Raw genomic sequence first — 16303 nt, forward strand, 5'->3', positions numbered from 1 at the left:
CCTCCCAAAGTGCTGGGATTACAGGCGTGAGCCACCACGCCTGGCCACTTTTACATTTACATTTTTTACTTTTTTCACTTTTACATTTGTGACAAACATATAATGCATTACTACTGTTTTTGCTTTAGATAATCAATTATTTTTGAGAGCAAATTAAAGTAAGAAAATTTTCTATTACTTTGATTTATTTAATTTCCAGCCCTCCTCATTTCTTTATATAGATCCAGGTTTATGGCTGGTCTAATATTCGTTTTGATTGAAGAACTTCCTAAATTTGAAATTTTAAATGCAGACCCTATGAGATTTCCAGACATATTAGGTACAGCCATGGAAGGAAAAGCCAAAGATGAGCCCAGAATTTATAATAGAGGTGATGATAAATCACAATGATCACAGCAAATAATTAAAATAATGATTTAGGAGGGGATACTGGTATGAAAACAAATTCAGCTCTAAAAGAGGAAAACCACTTGATACACCAAATATATTTTGTAATCTAGATATTTGGTATGGATTTTTCTACACCTCAAAGTTCAAATTTCAATGACCTGTAGAAGTTCAAGGCTTTTCATAATTTACAAGGAGGTGGAGGAGGGATTAGATACTGTGTATGACTCCCATATCAACAGATGCCTAACTCTTCTCCTCCACCTCAGTCTGGATAAAAAACTCAGTCCCTTCACTGGTTTCAACAAGAAACCTACTCTCCTGTTATGCTAAAGCCCTATTAACCTCAGTAGGGAAGGCACCGGGTTCAAGAGGCTTAAGAGACCCGCAGCAAGCAAAGGAGACATGGGGCTTTATTAGAGGCTCAGGAAAGAGTCCAGTGGTGGCAGCCTGGACAGGAGAACCTCCTTACATACAGAAATGTTCCAGTGGCAATGAGCTAGACAAGATATCTGCCTTACTTACAGTCCAGTGGCAGCCGGCTGGACAACATAACTGCATGGCCCAGTGGTAGCGGGCTGGTCAGGAAAATAGCAACCACTTGCAAACAGCAAGCAGTTGATACAGCATTTTCACTTAACACCCTCCACCTGATGACCTCCACTTGGCAACCTTCATTTAATCCAGAACTCAGGGCCTCAATCCCCTATACAGCCTGTGTTCCACAGGATGGGCCAGGGCTCAGATGTTTATCATAAACAACAAATGTCTGAGTTGGCCACTTCCGGATTCCCGAGCTCAGAAAACACATTCAGATATGACTGTCCTACAGGTTCATTCTAAGGCTATGCCTAAGTTACTGCTATCAGGTGCGTTTACCCTACATCCTCCCCTCACTCCACCCCTCCTTAGACATTTATCAGTTTTTCTTAACTCATTTTCATTCCCTCTTGTGATCTTCCTTCCCTTCCTATGAAATTGCTTCCTGTGAGTTTCAAATTCTTTCCCTTATTTTAGGCAGAAAATGTATCTCCTACACTCAGCATTATATAGACAACCCCTTAAGGAGGTTATCAGAATAAAGGAGGCAGGCCAGACATGGTGGCTCACAACTGTCTTTGAGAGGTTCAGGCACTTTGAGAGGTTCAGGCAAGAGGATCACTAGAGGCCAGGACTTTGAGACCAGCCTGCGCAACATAGTGAGACCCCCATTTCTACAAAAATAAAATAAAATAAATGGAGTTATGATTGCACCACTGCATTCCAGCCTGGACCGCAAAGCAAGACCGTGTTTCTAAAAAGATAAATAAATAAACGAGGCATCAGGATCTTCCCTTTTTAGAGATTCAGCTTTATAAATATACCCTATTGGCACAGGTAAAATTTCCTAGGGATTTGCATGCAGGAGTTTACTAGAAGTGCTTTTGAAAGCTGTATCTGTGAAGGTGCAAGAAAAACAACACAGGGCAGAAGCAGAAGTGAAATGAGGTGTGGTTGAAACATTTGCCTTACCCAATGCCACAGAGACCTTGCAAGGTTGAAATGCTCCTACAAAGATGTCCTTCATTACGGAATCAATCACTGGGTATAGGCTGCCCCAAAGAATTGGGGCATAGATTTGGGCAAGGCAGCTTCCTTCAGCTGAAAGCACAGAGTTGGACACAGCTGCTAGTTGTCATAGCCAATACCCCAGGCATCTGGAGTGTGCCCTGATCATGAAGGGGATCTGGGAGATATTCAAATGTATCCACTACAATCCAGCCTGTGCCACTCCACTCCACTAGCCTCATATAGTATGTTCCCCCAACAAGGGAACAACACTTCCAAAATTGTAATTTGTCTCCTACTTACAATTCTGGAAAAGTTTTAAGAAGAAGTTTAGTGGGACAAGCTACAATGTCAGCCCTTCCCCCATCCCCCTCCTTCCTCCCAACCCCTTGCCATTATCCTACCCCAACCTTTACCCCTCCAGCTATTCTCTAGATTGCACCTGATGTTTATAGTCTCTCTCATCTACTCACCCCATCTACTAGATTCCTCTCACCCTTAACTATCTTTTCTGTTCATCTTGGTTACTTACCTGGTGGGGCAACCCAGACCCTTCTCCCTGAGGGGGTCTGGGCCCCTAGTTGCTGTGCCTTTCTCAGGATTAAGTTCTGCATGTGTCCATTTACAACCAAAATTGGTCAGGAGAATACCAAGAGCCCTCCTCCCTCTCTCCCAACAGATCACCTGAGTACCTTCATTTTCAGTCCTCCCCCTACCATGAATTCCATTTGCCTGTTAAATATTCTCCTCCTGCTCCACTTGGAAAGATCCCGTTAGTAACTATTATGGAAAGTATTTCTCATAATCTAAAAGGATTTCCATTTACTGCCTTTATGTTATTACTTCAACCTGGAATTTCCCTCCTATTCCATCACCCCGAACCCTCCATAAAATACTTATTTTTATGATCCAACTCAAATCTTTCAGGAAGTGAGACATTAATAAATTGAGTCTCCATGAAGAAACTCCTGTCAAAAATAGATCTTCCCTCCTCTGAACGCCCTGAAATCTTTAATGTTAGAGCTCACATGTTACTATCTTTATTTCGCTGCACAAAGCACACAGCAGGTGCATAAAGTTGGATGAATAAATGTCTTAGCACCATACACTTGGGACACACAGCCTTGTATTACATTTTGGAGTCATTTATCTGTCCTGTAAGTTAAAAAATCTCCTTGAAGTCAGAGACCAGGTCACAATTTTGATTTTTACCACATCTTGAAAAATGTCTTTACATCCAGTTAGAACCAGTTAACGTGTTAAAAGAATTACTGTTAACCCAGGACACATGAGAAGAGAAGCTGACTCATGCTGTAATTACAGGAATAGATTCCATCTGTCCTATAGGGTTTTCTGCAGGTGCAGTGGCCATTTAGAAGTGTCCTGAATCGAGGCTTGGGGGACAAACTTTTGTTCTCTGCATTGCCTAGGCATTGGATGTGCTCTGTGTGCCAGGGAGAGCACATAGCCTTGGGTGAGACAGCTTCCTTCACCTAAGGGCAAGTCCTCAAATAGGACACAGCTGTGAGCCCTCAGCATCCAAAATTCCAGTCAACTAGGATAGTGACTACCTTGATTCTAAAAGGGGATCTGGGTGGCACACAACAGCATTAAATATAGCATCCCTGAGTGGGAAAAACACAGACACTGGTCATGTTTCATGAAAAATCTCTTCTTGAGGCATTGGGGGAAAGACAACATGGAATTTACCTGTAGCACCCAAGCCTCAACTTCCTCCTCTGAGCCCAAATAAGTCCCTTTTCTCTTTGGGGATTTGGACTAGCCCTTGAGGTATTGATTTCTGGCTCTGCTCTATCACTTGAATACTGGGAAGGTTTCTCCTCCTTACCTGCGCAGTGCTTGTCCTCATACTATTACTGTCACTGCATCAGCCTAATCAGGGGGCATCTCCTTACGTTAGTAAGATATCCCATGATATGTGAATTGCTGGAGGTTATACAATTGTTCCTGAAGATCATAGCAGTAGAAAATATGGGGCCTGAAAAAATATAATTCTCTTCAGTATATTCTACCATCTTCTACTCTCAGAATAAAGGCTTACTTCTGGGTTAATGACACCTACATACAGGGAAGGTGCATCAGGCCTCTGTTCTTCTTAGCCCCTAATTGCATGATCTCTGCCTCCTACAAAAAGGATCCAGAATATCTATGGGGCATTTTGTTTGCAAGGATGACCTATCTACTTGCTTCCTCCTTGTTTTTTACTTCAATTTCCGGATAGCTATGGAAAGTCTCCCATAGCAATATCATTTCCTAGAAAATACTGGTATTTTCTATAACCAAATTTGAAGAGGGGAAGGGAAGACACTTTCATTTCGTCTGGCAACTCTGTACACTTTCCTGAATGTGCACCACACAAATGGGAACCACCTAAATGTGATTTGTACTTGGACGGTCACAGGTGTTCTCTCTGCAGTCAGATCTCATAAACTAAAAGCAAACTAATGAACCTAGTCTCTCCCTAGGACTTCCCACTTTTTCTGGATTTCGGGCCAGAGCAGAGGTTAGAGAAAATTTTCTGAGCCCCTACTTGCAGGGAAGTTAATTGACTGGGAAGGCTGTTAAACCAGCATTATCATGATCATCTTCAATTTTCAAGTCTCAACTGAAACCTTCAGTTCAACTCTGCCATTTGGTTTGGTTGCATAAAGACATCGGTCATCCTTTTCTCTTTTCTTCTTGTGTAAAGATGTGCTAACAAGGATAATTTAGATCTCTCATGAGTTTTAAAGCTTCTCTTATAATGCCTTACTCTATATTGTTCTTGTAATAACATGCTTCAGCTGAACCTGATTTTCCAAACTGTTCAATAGCACCTTGTCATATGGCTTATTGCAAAATACTCTAGTATCAACACACATCCAGGGAGCTTTTCTCCTTCCTGTTGGTACATGGTGGGCAAGTGGATTTACGAGTTCCAGCAACTCGTCACAGTATCAAGAATGCTTTTTGATGCTGTCAAGGATTTCGTCAATGAGGTGAAGCCCTGGCAGGACTGAGATCATGTGTACCTCCTAATGCCAGGCCCTATAAACTTTCTTTTAATCTCCTTCACACTCCTGCTTCAGAAACATACCACTACTGCAACACAGGATGCTCTCTTCAAACTCAAAATCCTTCTGTCTGTTCCCTGAACTGGACTGTCTGAAAGTGTGTTTAGCTAATGGTCAACAGGTAGTTCTTCTGAGGCTGCAATGCTTAACCTGATAACCGATTCAATAGACCAGGATCTGATTTATTGATAGTCCCCAGGATCAAAGGGACTCTCAACAAATGCATCAAGGTAGCAATATTTGATCAGGCAAAGCACACTTGTTCCAAAATGAATGTTGTATTTTAGAGTATGCTGAGGTAAACTTCTAAAAAAGACCCTCACCTGCAGCTTGGGGTTTTTGGGGGTCATGTAATGGTATGATACCTCGTTTATCTTAAAATATTCAATGTTGAACAGCATGTCCATATGTAAAAATGAATGGCACAGTTGATCTCAGAGTAGATCTCTACCTTGGGCTCCCTATGAGTCTGTTATAAAATTATTCTCTAAGATTTTTAGAAAGATAATATTTAACATTGAGAGTCTTTGGGCACATCCTGGAAATCCACAGAAGGCCTTTTGAAAGAGTTTATGAGATATTACCTTAAATCCTTCTAATGTCTTAAGAAAAGGTTTTACAGCCACATACTTGAATTCATATTTATCATGTTTTCTGACAGCATTCTGGATTTGATCTTTGCCCCAGAGTTCTTTCTTATTTTTGAGGGTTGTCTTCTGGGAGAGACTAGAGATGAAAAACAGTTTTATTTCTGAACTCAGTAAATTCTGTTCAACTTATATTTGTTTTCATTCTGCTCAAGAAAATGAATAATTTCTTCCTTAGCTTATATCTCTTTGCCTTCATTTTATGATATTCAGCTTAAATAAATTACTTGTCATTTTCAACACTTAGCCTAGAAATATCCTTAGCCAGATCAATTAATTCATTAGGCACATTTCTATTTTTACAGGTGACAGATTTCCTAAACTTTCCACCACTACATATCCAAGGACTCCTATCTTCCAGGCTCAAATAACATTTCACTCACTCTTCCTTAAGCCTTCACTGACACCCTCTTTGGGGCTCCCCAGTCCTAGAAACACTTTATTTCTGATAAATAATAATCTGTTACTCTTGCTACATGGTAAATCTACCCAAAACCTAGTTGTGTAACACAACATTTATTTTGTCTTGCTCATGATTTTGTTTAACAAATTTTGGGAAGGCCTCTGCTGGGCAGATCCTACCTCAAGCCTCTCTTGCAGTTTTAGTCAAATGTTGGTTAGGGCTATAATCATCTGAAGGCTTGACTGGGCTGGACATCTAAAGCTCACTCTCATGGCCAGCAATTGACATTAGCTGCCAACCAGAGTGCCCACAGGCAGCCTCTACGTATAGCTTAGCTTCCTCATATCATGGCAGCTTCTGGTAGGTGGACTTCTTAAATGGCGACTCAGAACCCCACATGTGAGCATTCTCATGAACAAGGTGGAAGTCGTATCACCTTTTATGATCTAGCTTTAGAAATTATATAGCATCATTTGTCCCAAATTCTATTAGTTAAACATGCTCAGATTTAAAGTGAGGGAATTCTGTGAGTTAAACACCTCAGATTTAAAGTTAGGGAATGTGTATTCACTTCTCAATTTCAGAAATGTCTAAAAATTTTACAGCCACTTTTAAAAGCCCACCACAGGGCGCCTTGCTGTTAGGCTTTCTCGTGCATTACCAGCCATGTGATAGTACCAGACAGATAAGGGATGTTGTATAAGCATTTGTCGAAGTCATGAATTTTGGTAGGGAAAGAAAAGGATGCTGTGAGTGACAGTAAAACTAATAAGGCACCATGTGAGGTCTCTTTCTCTTGGTTCTTCAAGAAGAGAAGAGACACTACTTTTGCCTCCGTTGCATGATGTAATCACCCATCTGACTAAAGGTAAAGAACTGACTGGTGTTCTTCTCTTGGTTTTTTTTTTTTTAATTTTTTAAATTTTTTTATTTTTCGACCATTCTAGGCCTAAGAGAGACTCCTAGATTGCTGTATTAGTCTATTTTCATACTGCTATAAAGAAAGACCTGAGACTGGGTAATTTCTAAACAAGAGAGGTTTAATTGACTCACAGTTCTGCATGGCTGAGGAAGCCCCAGGAAATTTACAATCATGGTGGAAGACAAAGGGGAAGCAAGGCACATCTTACATGGTGGTAGGTGAGAGAAAGAGAGCATGGGGGATGGGGGAGTGCCACACGTTAAAACCATCAGCTCTAGTGAGAACTCATTATCACGAGAACAGCAAGGGAGAAATCTGCCCCCATGATCCAATCATCTTCCACCAGGCTCCTCCTACAACACATGGGGATTAAAATTCAAGATGAGATTTGGGTGAGGACACAGAGCCAAACCATATCAATTGCCAAATCTTTTATTTGAATTTTTGAAAAGGAGTCAGATTTCCATACTCCAAGAAGATGTGGAGTTATGATAATCTGGTAGCAACCTCGAGTAACATAAGGCAAACAAGTGATCTGGAAGAAGTAGGGATGCTCTTCAAGTCCTCTGTTCCAGGGAGCAACTTTGGCCACACAGCTATACAACTGAATGTCTTTCTCTGTTCTAAGTTAGTCTCAGTATCATCAAGGGTCTTAATTTTCTTGTGTTACTGGATACAGGGAAATTCCTCGTGTGGAGGAGAGGAGCTACAGGAATATTATATGCCAAGACCGAATACCTAGACTCCAAGTTAGGATGAGTTTCAGTAAATGCACTTTTTATACATCATAAAAAGTTATGAACAGAACAAAAGCCTGAAAAAGTCTGGTTAAAAGTTTGTCCCTTAACACTCCCATGCAACAAGTTATCACGCTCATAAATGGAAATATCTACTGAGAAATGTCAGGCATCTTGTTCAAAGCTTTTGAAACAAAACAATTTCTGTGATGCATGTCTAGCAATGCCAAGAAGTCCATCTGCCAGCCAGAATTTCATCCTTTAAAAACCTTGTTATGGCAGCACAGAAGAACACAATAAGATTTGTTTAGAGTGTCAGTTTTCCATCTCTGGGCTAAAGGGATTAGGTCTAAATTGCACATCATTAGGTAAGACTGTGCATGAAAATGTTTTTTTCTTTTGTCCATAAAATTACTTGCTGTTATTTTAGAAATAGCCAAAAAATATTAATTGGACTAAATAAATCCATTCATAGCGTCATAAGCGGTAGATTTATCAGTCATTCTCATTTATGTTGTTATTTGACACACAAAAGTAGTGGGAAGTTTCAAGTACAAATGCTTATTGGACATGGCAAGAGGTTGAGGAGAGGCCATATAGTGTGCTAGTTAAAAGCATATATTTTAGAGTTAGTCTGGGTTTTAGAGTCAGATTTGGTTTTAGCCCCTCTGGTAAATAACTGTAACTTTAGGAATATAACCTCTCTGTGGCTCATTTTCCCCACTTGTAACATTGAATATCAGTGCTTAGTAGAGAGTAGATGCACAGTTAACAATTTGGGTAAGAATGAGCACACAATTTCAATAGGTTGTGGTGTGTGTGTGTATGGGATATGTGTGTGTGTGTGTGTGTGTGTGTGTGTAAGAGAGAAAGAATGAGAATATTTTGGGAGGAGTACATACATAGAGAATATTATTGAAGACAATAGGGATATGATGGTCAGTTTTTAATATACTGATGATGAGATTTTGAATTTTGAAGATGTTGGAACTGAACAAGAATAAAATCTCAAGAGACTTATGATGATATACATCACTTTGAGAGAGCCACTTGACTCTTGTACCTAGTACAAAGCAGAAAGCCCAAAGCATTTCTCATGTCTCAGCAAGGTTCAGCCGTCTACTAGATGAAAAAGTTGGAAAGCCACCAGGCCATTACTTGTCATAGTAATCAACTTAAAGGTATTTTCATTTTATTATGGGTGGAAAGTTCGGTATGATATAAAAATAAAAGGAAACTTTCCTGAGAAAGAAGACTGGTAAAGGAGTGGAAGAAAGATTTAGAGGTTGCCTAGCCCTTTCTTCCTTTTTGAAATGAACTGGTAAGGTCATCCTTGTTCTTAATTCTTATATGTTAGGCAATTTGGAAGAAAGACATCTGCAATATAATGCTGTAATCTTGCCATTATCAATTAGGATAATCATTTCCATTACTAAGGCTTATTTCTATAATGATCTTGTTCAAAAAAGTAAGATTTAGACATGTATGTAAAGAAATCGAGTATAGAGGGCAAATTTCTAGATTTTAAAAAATGCTTTCACCAAAAATAGGTTTTTATTTCCTTTAAATGCTGTCCTATTCAAAAACAATGCTTTTAACACCCTTCACACAACCTTTTAAAATATTACTTATGAATCTATGCACCTTGATAAAATGTTTCCTGTTTTTCATTCCCCAAGGCTAAGGTGACACAATTATTAGCTTTTGATGGGGTTAAACAATAACTACCCAAGCTTACTTTTGTGAAAGTATGGAAAACAAATATAACTTGAAGCCCTGTAACAGTTGAAAAGGTTCCCATACTTTGGCTCTTTCTTATGTTTCTTTTTCCTAGAAGAGCACAGAAGAATTGGAAGAAAAAGAATAATACTTTTAAATAAATGTTTTATCCACTTCTAGTGCTGAATATATCCTTTCTATCCCTAAATTTTAACCATATAATATTTTTTAATGGGGACTATTTTTAATCTTCTTTAGTAGCAGTTACGATATACCAGGTAATATTCTAGATGCAGGGAGTACACCAGTAAATAGGACAGATCAAAACCCCTGCTATCTGGAGCTTACAGTCTAATGGGGGAGACAGAAAATGAACAATATAGGTAAGTATAGAATGTGTCAATAAGCATAGAATGAAAGAAAAAATAAGGTAGGAAGAGAATGGGGAGTGTCAGTGTGGTGGGCAGGGGCTGCAGTTTTAGAGAAGGTGGTTAGGGAAGGGCTTTTGCAAAGATGACAGTTAAGGGAAGATGTGAGGGAAATGAAGGAGGATGCTTTATTTTAAGGAATAGTTGGTGGACCGAGTGCAGTCAGCCAGGGGAGAGTGTGAGAAATGAAAAGTAAGAGGAGGTCAGCTTGGTAGTCTATTGTGATGACTTTGGCTTCTATGCCATTACATTAAATGGCATTTCAGGTAGAGGTGGGAGGCCATTATAGATAGCTCTGTCTACATCTTCTGTACACCTCCACCCTTCTTCATTCTGTTCTCTGGCCCAGAGGAGCTGAAATATATTTTCCTATTTTCCCTTATGACCAATCATACTTCCTTTTGGCCAACTTCCTCTTTAAATTGTCCAAAGGTTCCTTCTGTTAGAGAAGCAGACACGCCAAGCTACCTGTGTTTCCCTGGATCAGTAGCTCTCAACAGTGGCCGTAAGCCCACCTGTGTCAGTCCCAGAAACTTATTAAAATGCAGATTAAACTTATTAAAATGCAGTCAGCCTCCCTCAATGCATATTCAATCACTATTTCTACAACTGGGGCTTGAGAATCTGCATGTTTGAAAATTTTCCCAGGGCATTTCTGTCTTGTAAAGTCTGAAAATTAGAATCCTAGATTATAGAAAAAACACCCTTCTGATGGGCATCCAAGTGGTTTCTTAAACCTAATTTTTTCCTAATCTCCAAAAACGAGAACTTAGAAATAATTTGACTCTGCTCTATTTTGACTGAGTATAATCTGCTAGGCTTTTATTTCTAGTTTATTCAATGCTTATAAAATATTTCATTTTGTGATGTATTTTGTAATTTTTTTTTTTTTTTTTTGAGACAGAGTCTCACTCTGTTGCTCAGACTGAAGTGCAGTGGCATGATCTCAGCTCACTGCAACCTCTGCCTCCTGGGTTCAGCGATTCTCCTGCCTCAGCCTCCAGAGTAACTGGGATTACAGGCATGCACCACCATGCCTGGCTAATTTTTTGTATTTTTAGTAGAGACGGGGTTTCACCATGTTAGCCAGGCTGATCCTGAACTCCTGACCTCAAGTGATCCACCCACCTCGGCCTCCCAAAGTGTTGGGATTACAGGTGTGAGCCACCGTGCCTAGCCCAGGATTTCATCATTAAGTACTATCCATAAGAATCATTTTGCACATTTCTCATCAATTTGTGTAACACGAGATTCAATGTCTGGCTTGAAATTTTATAAACTATGAAAAGATTATGACTTTCATGTTTTTTACTAAGTCTAATCCCATGACAGATTATTCCATATATTTTTGTATAACAGTACTGATTTTATTTTTATTTACATGCTAATGTTTCTATGATAAATTATATTTCAACATTTTACTTGTATTACAAATAAAGTCATTCAAAAATTACTAATCAATGCTATGCTTTTATGCTTTTCTCTGAGTTGTAGAGGGGAAATGAGTCTGTGACTTAGATTGTTATAGAATTTGTCATGAGGAATCTATGTTTCCCAAAAGCGTATGCAGCACTGCTTTCACATTACACCCAATCTTCTGGAAGACAGACACTAGATTGATATTTTCCAGAGTTTCTCTTACGATTTCCAGAGTTTAGCACTTTTAAACAAATATTGTCCTTTCATTTTCTTCAGATTTCATAGGTGGATTTCCCCACACCAGAAATTATTTCAAGATATTAGGGCAAATCAAGGTTGTCATAAATAAAGAGCAAGGCAGAGGTAAAGTCATGTGCCAAGCAGATAATAAATATCTAGCTGAGTAGCTAAATGCAGTCCCATCAAAGAAGACTGATTCTATTGGTCTCTTATTAATAATGTTGAATTATTTCCTGACACAGAATGGGTGTGGTATATTGATTGCAAGAGCTGCGTAATAGATTGGGCTGAGATTTAAATTAAACCAGCCTTCTAAGCTGGAAAGGATCAGATGATGGAGTCTTTATGTTCCACTTTGGCTGAACTGTGTTTATAGTGAACACACAAAAGCATGCATTTCCTTTCCAACGTTAAGATTTGCAGCTGTTGGTTAAAAATACATCCAAAAGGGTACCAAAAGCAAATGGTCCATACATGTTAAGAATGTAAGGAAAAGGCTGATGAATTTTTTACTAATTACATTGCATGAGATAAAATGTCTCATAAGAAAAGACTCTTAGAGAATTTCTGCTCCTCTATGCCTCTGGTTAAATTATTTAAGTCAATGTGTTTAACATGAATGCATTTTTCAGAAAGAGAAAAATATTTCCACTTTTAAATCATTGTGCATTTTGTTTTATTAGCAAAAAGGCTTATAAAACCTCCAGATGCTAGAAGTATAGATGAATAAATAAGGAGTAACATGTAAAAAAGAGAGAGAAAATAATTTTGTATTATATACACCAAAAGTCTTTATTTACATTACTTTAAGATTTTTACATAGGGATTATATAGGATTTTGGAAGTCCTAAATTTGAAATGAACCATGAAATTTATCAAGTTCAGAACTACTAATAATGATAACAACAATGATGTTAATAATATAGCTAAATTTTGAGCACTTATCATCTGCTGCAAATTTTTAAAAGAAGCTTGACATATGTAATCTTAGTCAATCTTCACAACAACCCTATGATGTAAATATTATTAACTTCATTTGACATTATGATAAAGGAACTGAGACACAGAATGTTTAAAAAATCTGCATGAGGTCATAGAGCTAGCAAGTGGAAGAGTCAGTGTTAAGACTGAAGAAACACTTGTAAAATTAGCCCAGCCAGTTCTGTCCAGGGAAAGTATACACAGCTGTAGAGACTATGATTTGAAGATGCCAGAAGGTCTATCCAAGGTCTATCCAAACACAGCACCTTCAGCAGTTTACAACACTGCTTCAAATTCCCACCAATAAAGAAAGTGCTTTGTGCTAAGTTATTGCCTAGAAAGGATATGTGTTTAAAATATTACCTAAGAAGAATTGCTCATTAATGATAGCAAGACAAGGTGGACACATTTTAGGGAAATTCGGATGATAAAAGAGAGAAAAAAACAAAAGAGCTGTTGGAGGTAAAGCATCATGGTATATACTTTTCTTCAATCCTGGAAAAGTGGAAGGGTAATGAAGATAAAATCATCTAATTTGGTTTTGATTGGATATGGAAATTGTACATCTTAAGTTGTCTTCTCATTTGAGAGGTATAACCATAATAGATAGTTAAAACTTTACCATTTGCAATTGTTAAGTTTGATTAATAGCAAAAATAATCTAGGTATAATATATTTGCAATTGTTAAGTTTGATTAATAGCAAAAATTATCTATGTATAATATCTAGGCAAGTCAAGGAGACTTGCCTCCTTGAGCAGGGATTCTTAAACAAGAGTCCACATAAGAACCCCTATTGATATATGAAATTTCAAGTATGTATGTGAGAATACACAGCACCCTAAAAAGATTGTCCAAATTCATTAAATTCTCATGTGGATGTAAATCTTTTAAAACTGTCAAGATAGCATAGAAGCAACCTAGCACAGCTGAACTTCTTACATATCATCCAAAATTAGTGCCTTCTGAAAGTGGTCTTTAACAGCTAAGAGAATATCACATACAACTGTTTTCAATTTTGTATCCTAACAAGCACCTAGAGCTACATTTAAGCTGATATTTTAGAAAGCAAAATATGATATCAAAATACTCAAGATAATATCACACACCACTGGTTTGCTAGAACTACCTTTTACTTTTCCAGTGCGTTTCTGCAGCAACAGATGCAACTATTTGGGACTGGGGTTTTAAGTAAAGAATATGCTACAAGGAAATGAGAAGGTATGTCAATAGATGTTCTTAGCAAAGAGTTAGGCAATTGGAGTCAGCAGTCTATTAATTAAAAATACTTTCCAAAATGAACAAACTGATCTGACTTTCTTGATGAGTTATTACCAGGTTCCTTTTAGCTCTTAAAACATTTTCTTTACTCTGTGTTTAACAACAAATGTGGGCCAATTGCTGTGAGTTAATTGAAAAGGATTGTTTTCTAGTTGCCAAGAAACAGTGCTTTCTTACATTATGCAGGCCATTATGTGCACAGATCAAGCTTCCTGATTTTTCTTTTAGGGTTTAAGAATATAGGCTGCTGTGATTTAGTTGTCCCTTGAGGAGAGGAGAGCAAATCAAGAAGGCTTTTGGGAGTGTTGTTCTATTTCAATTTACCAGGTAGGATTTGGATTTGAAAGTGCTACCTTCTTTCTTATGCTTAACTTTTCCTAAATCACTTAAATGCTTTTATGTGGAGTGAATGAGTAGATCTAAAATAATGATATTACTTGACATAGTTTCATGTAAGATCATGCCACATTGATATTCTTCCAGTTGAAGATTCTGAGAAAAAAGAGAAAAAGAGATAGAGATAATAATAGACTGGTTCTGGAGCTTGTTGTTGGTTTCAGAGTAGTAAATATATGTAAATCAAGAGGTTGTGAGTGTGCTTAGGGTTGAAATATTGATATTGCTTTGGAAGCAAATATCATTATGTCTCTGTAAAGGAAAGATTTCAAATCTTGTTTGGTTCCAACTGCAAAATGGGCTTTATAGCTTGTTAACTTCAAAAAGATTAGTTGATCTTGTATCTAAGTATAACTTGGTTACTTCTGGCTCTTAAAAAAACACACCTGTATATATTTTCAGCATCTTTTTTTCCTCTTTTTTGTTGACTATTTTCTTGATGATTTTCCTTTAACAATGAAGGTAAAGTTAGGGTCCTTGCACTTAATGGAGTATACTAACAGGTATGATACAAACAAAAAAAGTCATTTGTCATGCTCAGGAAGAAAAGCAACATTTCCTTTTCTTTTCTCTCTCTCTTTTACTTTGGATCATTTGAATTAAAAGAAAAACAGCATTTGTTGATTCAAAATTAGTAGCTTCCAGGCTCACAAATGCAGTGCTCACTGTGTGTAATGTAGGGCAAGGGTTGAAAAGGACTCCGTGAGTTAAGTTCGTTGGGTCAAAGCATCATCCCATTCTTGAATTCATGCTTTCATAGGTTTAGGTTGAACTCTGCAAGTTCGTGAACTTATACTTAGCATCATGGAGTTTACATTGATTGCACGTTGAAAACAGGTCTTGCCAACTTTGCAGATGAACCTAGTTGAAAGCTGTTATTGATCCTTTCTTTCAAAGATTTTACCTCCTGTCTTGCATACTTCTGGGTTTCTTTAGGAACATATTTCCTTTAAAAGGAAGATCACCAAAATGGATACAAGTCAGGTCAAATATTTGTTGTCTCATTAGGTAAGTTTCCATTTGTTCAGGGTTTGAAGCCACCTAAGTATAAATATGACCTGTGTAATGTGAACCCTAGTTAATGCTGGAAAGAAATGATTGCAGCATACCTTTATCTGATAATATGATTTGGGTTTTCCACATGTGAACAAACACTTTGGTACGGAAAATATTATGTGAAATAATGTCAGTGAAGTGATAGTTGAATATGAACATGCAATCCATTCATTTATTTTTAACTCTTCATACCGGAGTCTCCTTTCTTGAATTACTATTTACATTTTAATTAAAATAAAGAATCACAGTACCACCGGCTTTCACAAATTCATTACACTGCATTTTTAATTCATATAATAGTAAAATTGAAGTAGCTCATTTAAATAAATGCATGGTTTGTGGTTATGTATGCTTGGTGTGATATTACCATTTTTAGTTTTGTTGGGATTTTGCATTTCTTTCCAAGCAAGATGCAATTAAACAATTCTGTTGTAGTTTACATTCTTTTCTTCACTTTTTTTCTGGCCAAAAAGTGCTCTTTGTCCTGAAAATGTACTCTTGATATTATTGGTACTATGGTGCTTAAAATATCTATGCTGGTGAGAATTTTTACTTAGTCCTTTTTTTTTTTTTTTTTTTTGCCAGTGCTAGAGCAAGGTGACATGTGATTGTGTGGGGTGGGTGGAGCGGTTTGAAAAATCATCCTGAGATGGTACCTTATAAGTAGATTTCTTTCCATATCTAGCACACTGTTTCTTCTTTGTCAGTGTAGCAGAGTGGTTGTGACATTAATAAAATACCTACACAGGAAATATTTGGTAGTGCAACAAAAAACCTTGGTTTCATCTCTGAAAATTTTTTGTTTAATAAATATTAACTGATGTTAATTTGCTTCTCTGTGGATTAAAAATTTTGTAAAAAGAATAATGTCCATCTAGGTTGGGATGGAAATTAGGCTATAAAATTTTTGTTCATCCTTAATTAAGGAGAGACTGAATTGCATTCATTGGTAGTTTGTAGAACATAGTGATTGATATTCCATAAAATCATAAGGGCATTTATTGCTTATTGAATCTAATGGCTTTAAAACTTTATTGTGAGGAGCCTTAGAAATTCCCAAGGTGCA

Source organism: Pongo pygmaeus, chromosome 11 (genome assembly GCF_028885625.2).
Source record: "Pongo pygmaeus isolate AG05252 chromosome 11, NHGRI_mPonPyg2-v2.0_pri, whole genome shotgun sequence".
Lineage (NCBI taxonomy): Eukaryota > Metazoa > Chordata > Mammalia > Primates > Hominidae > Pongo > Pongo pygmaeus.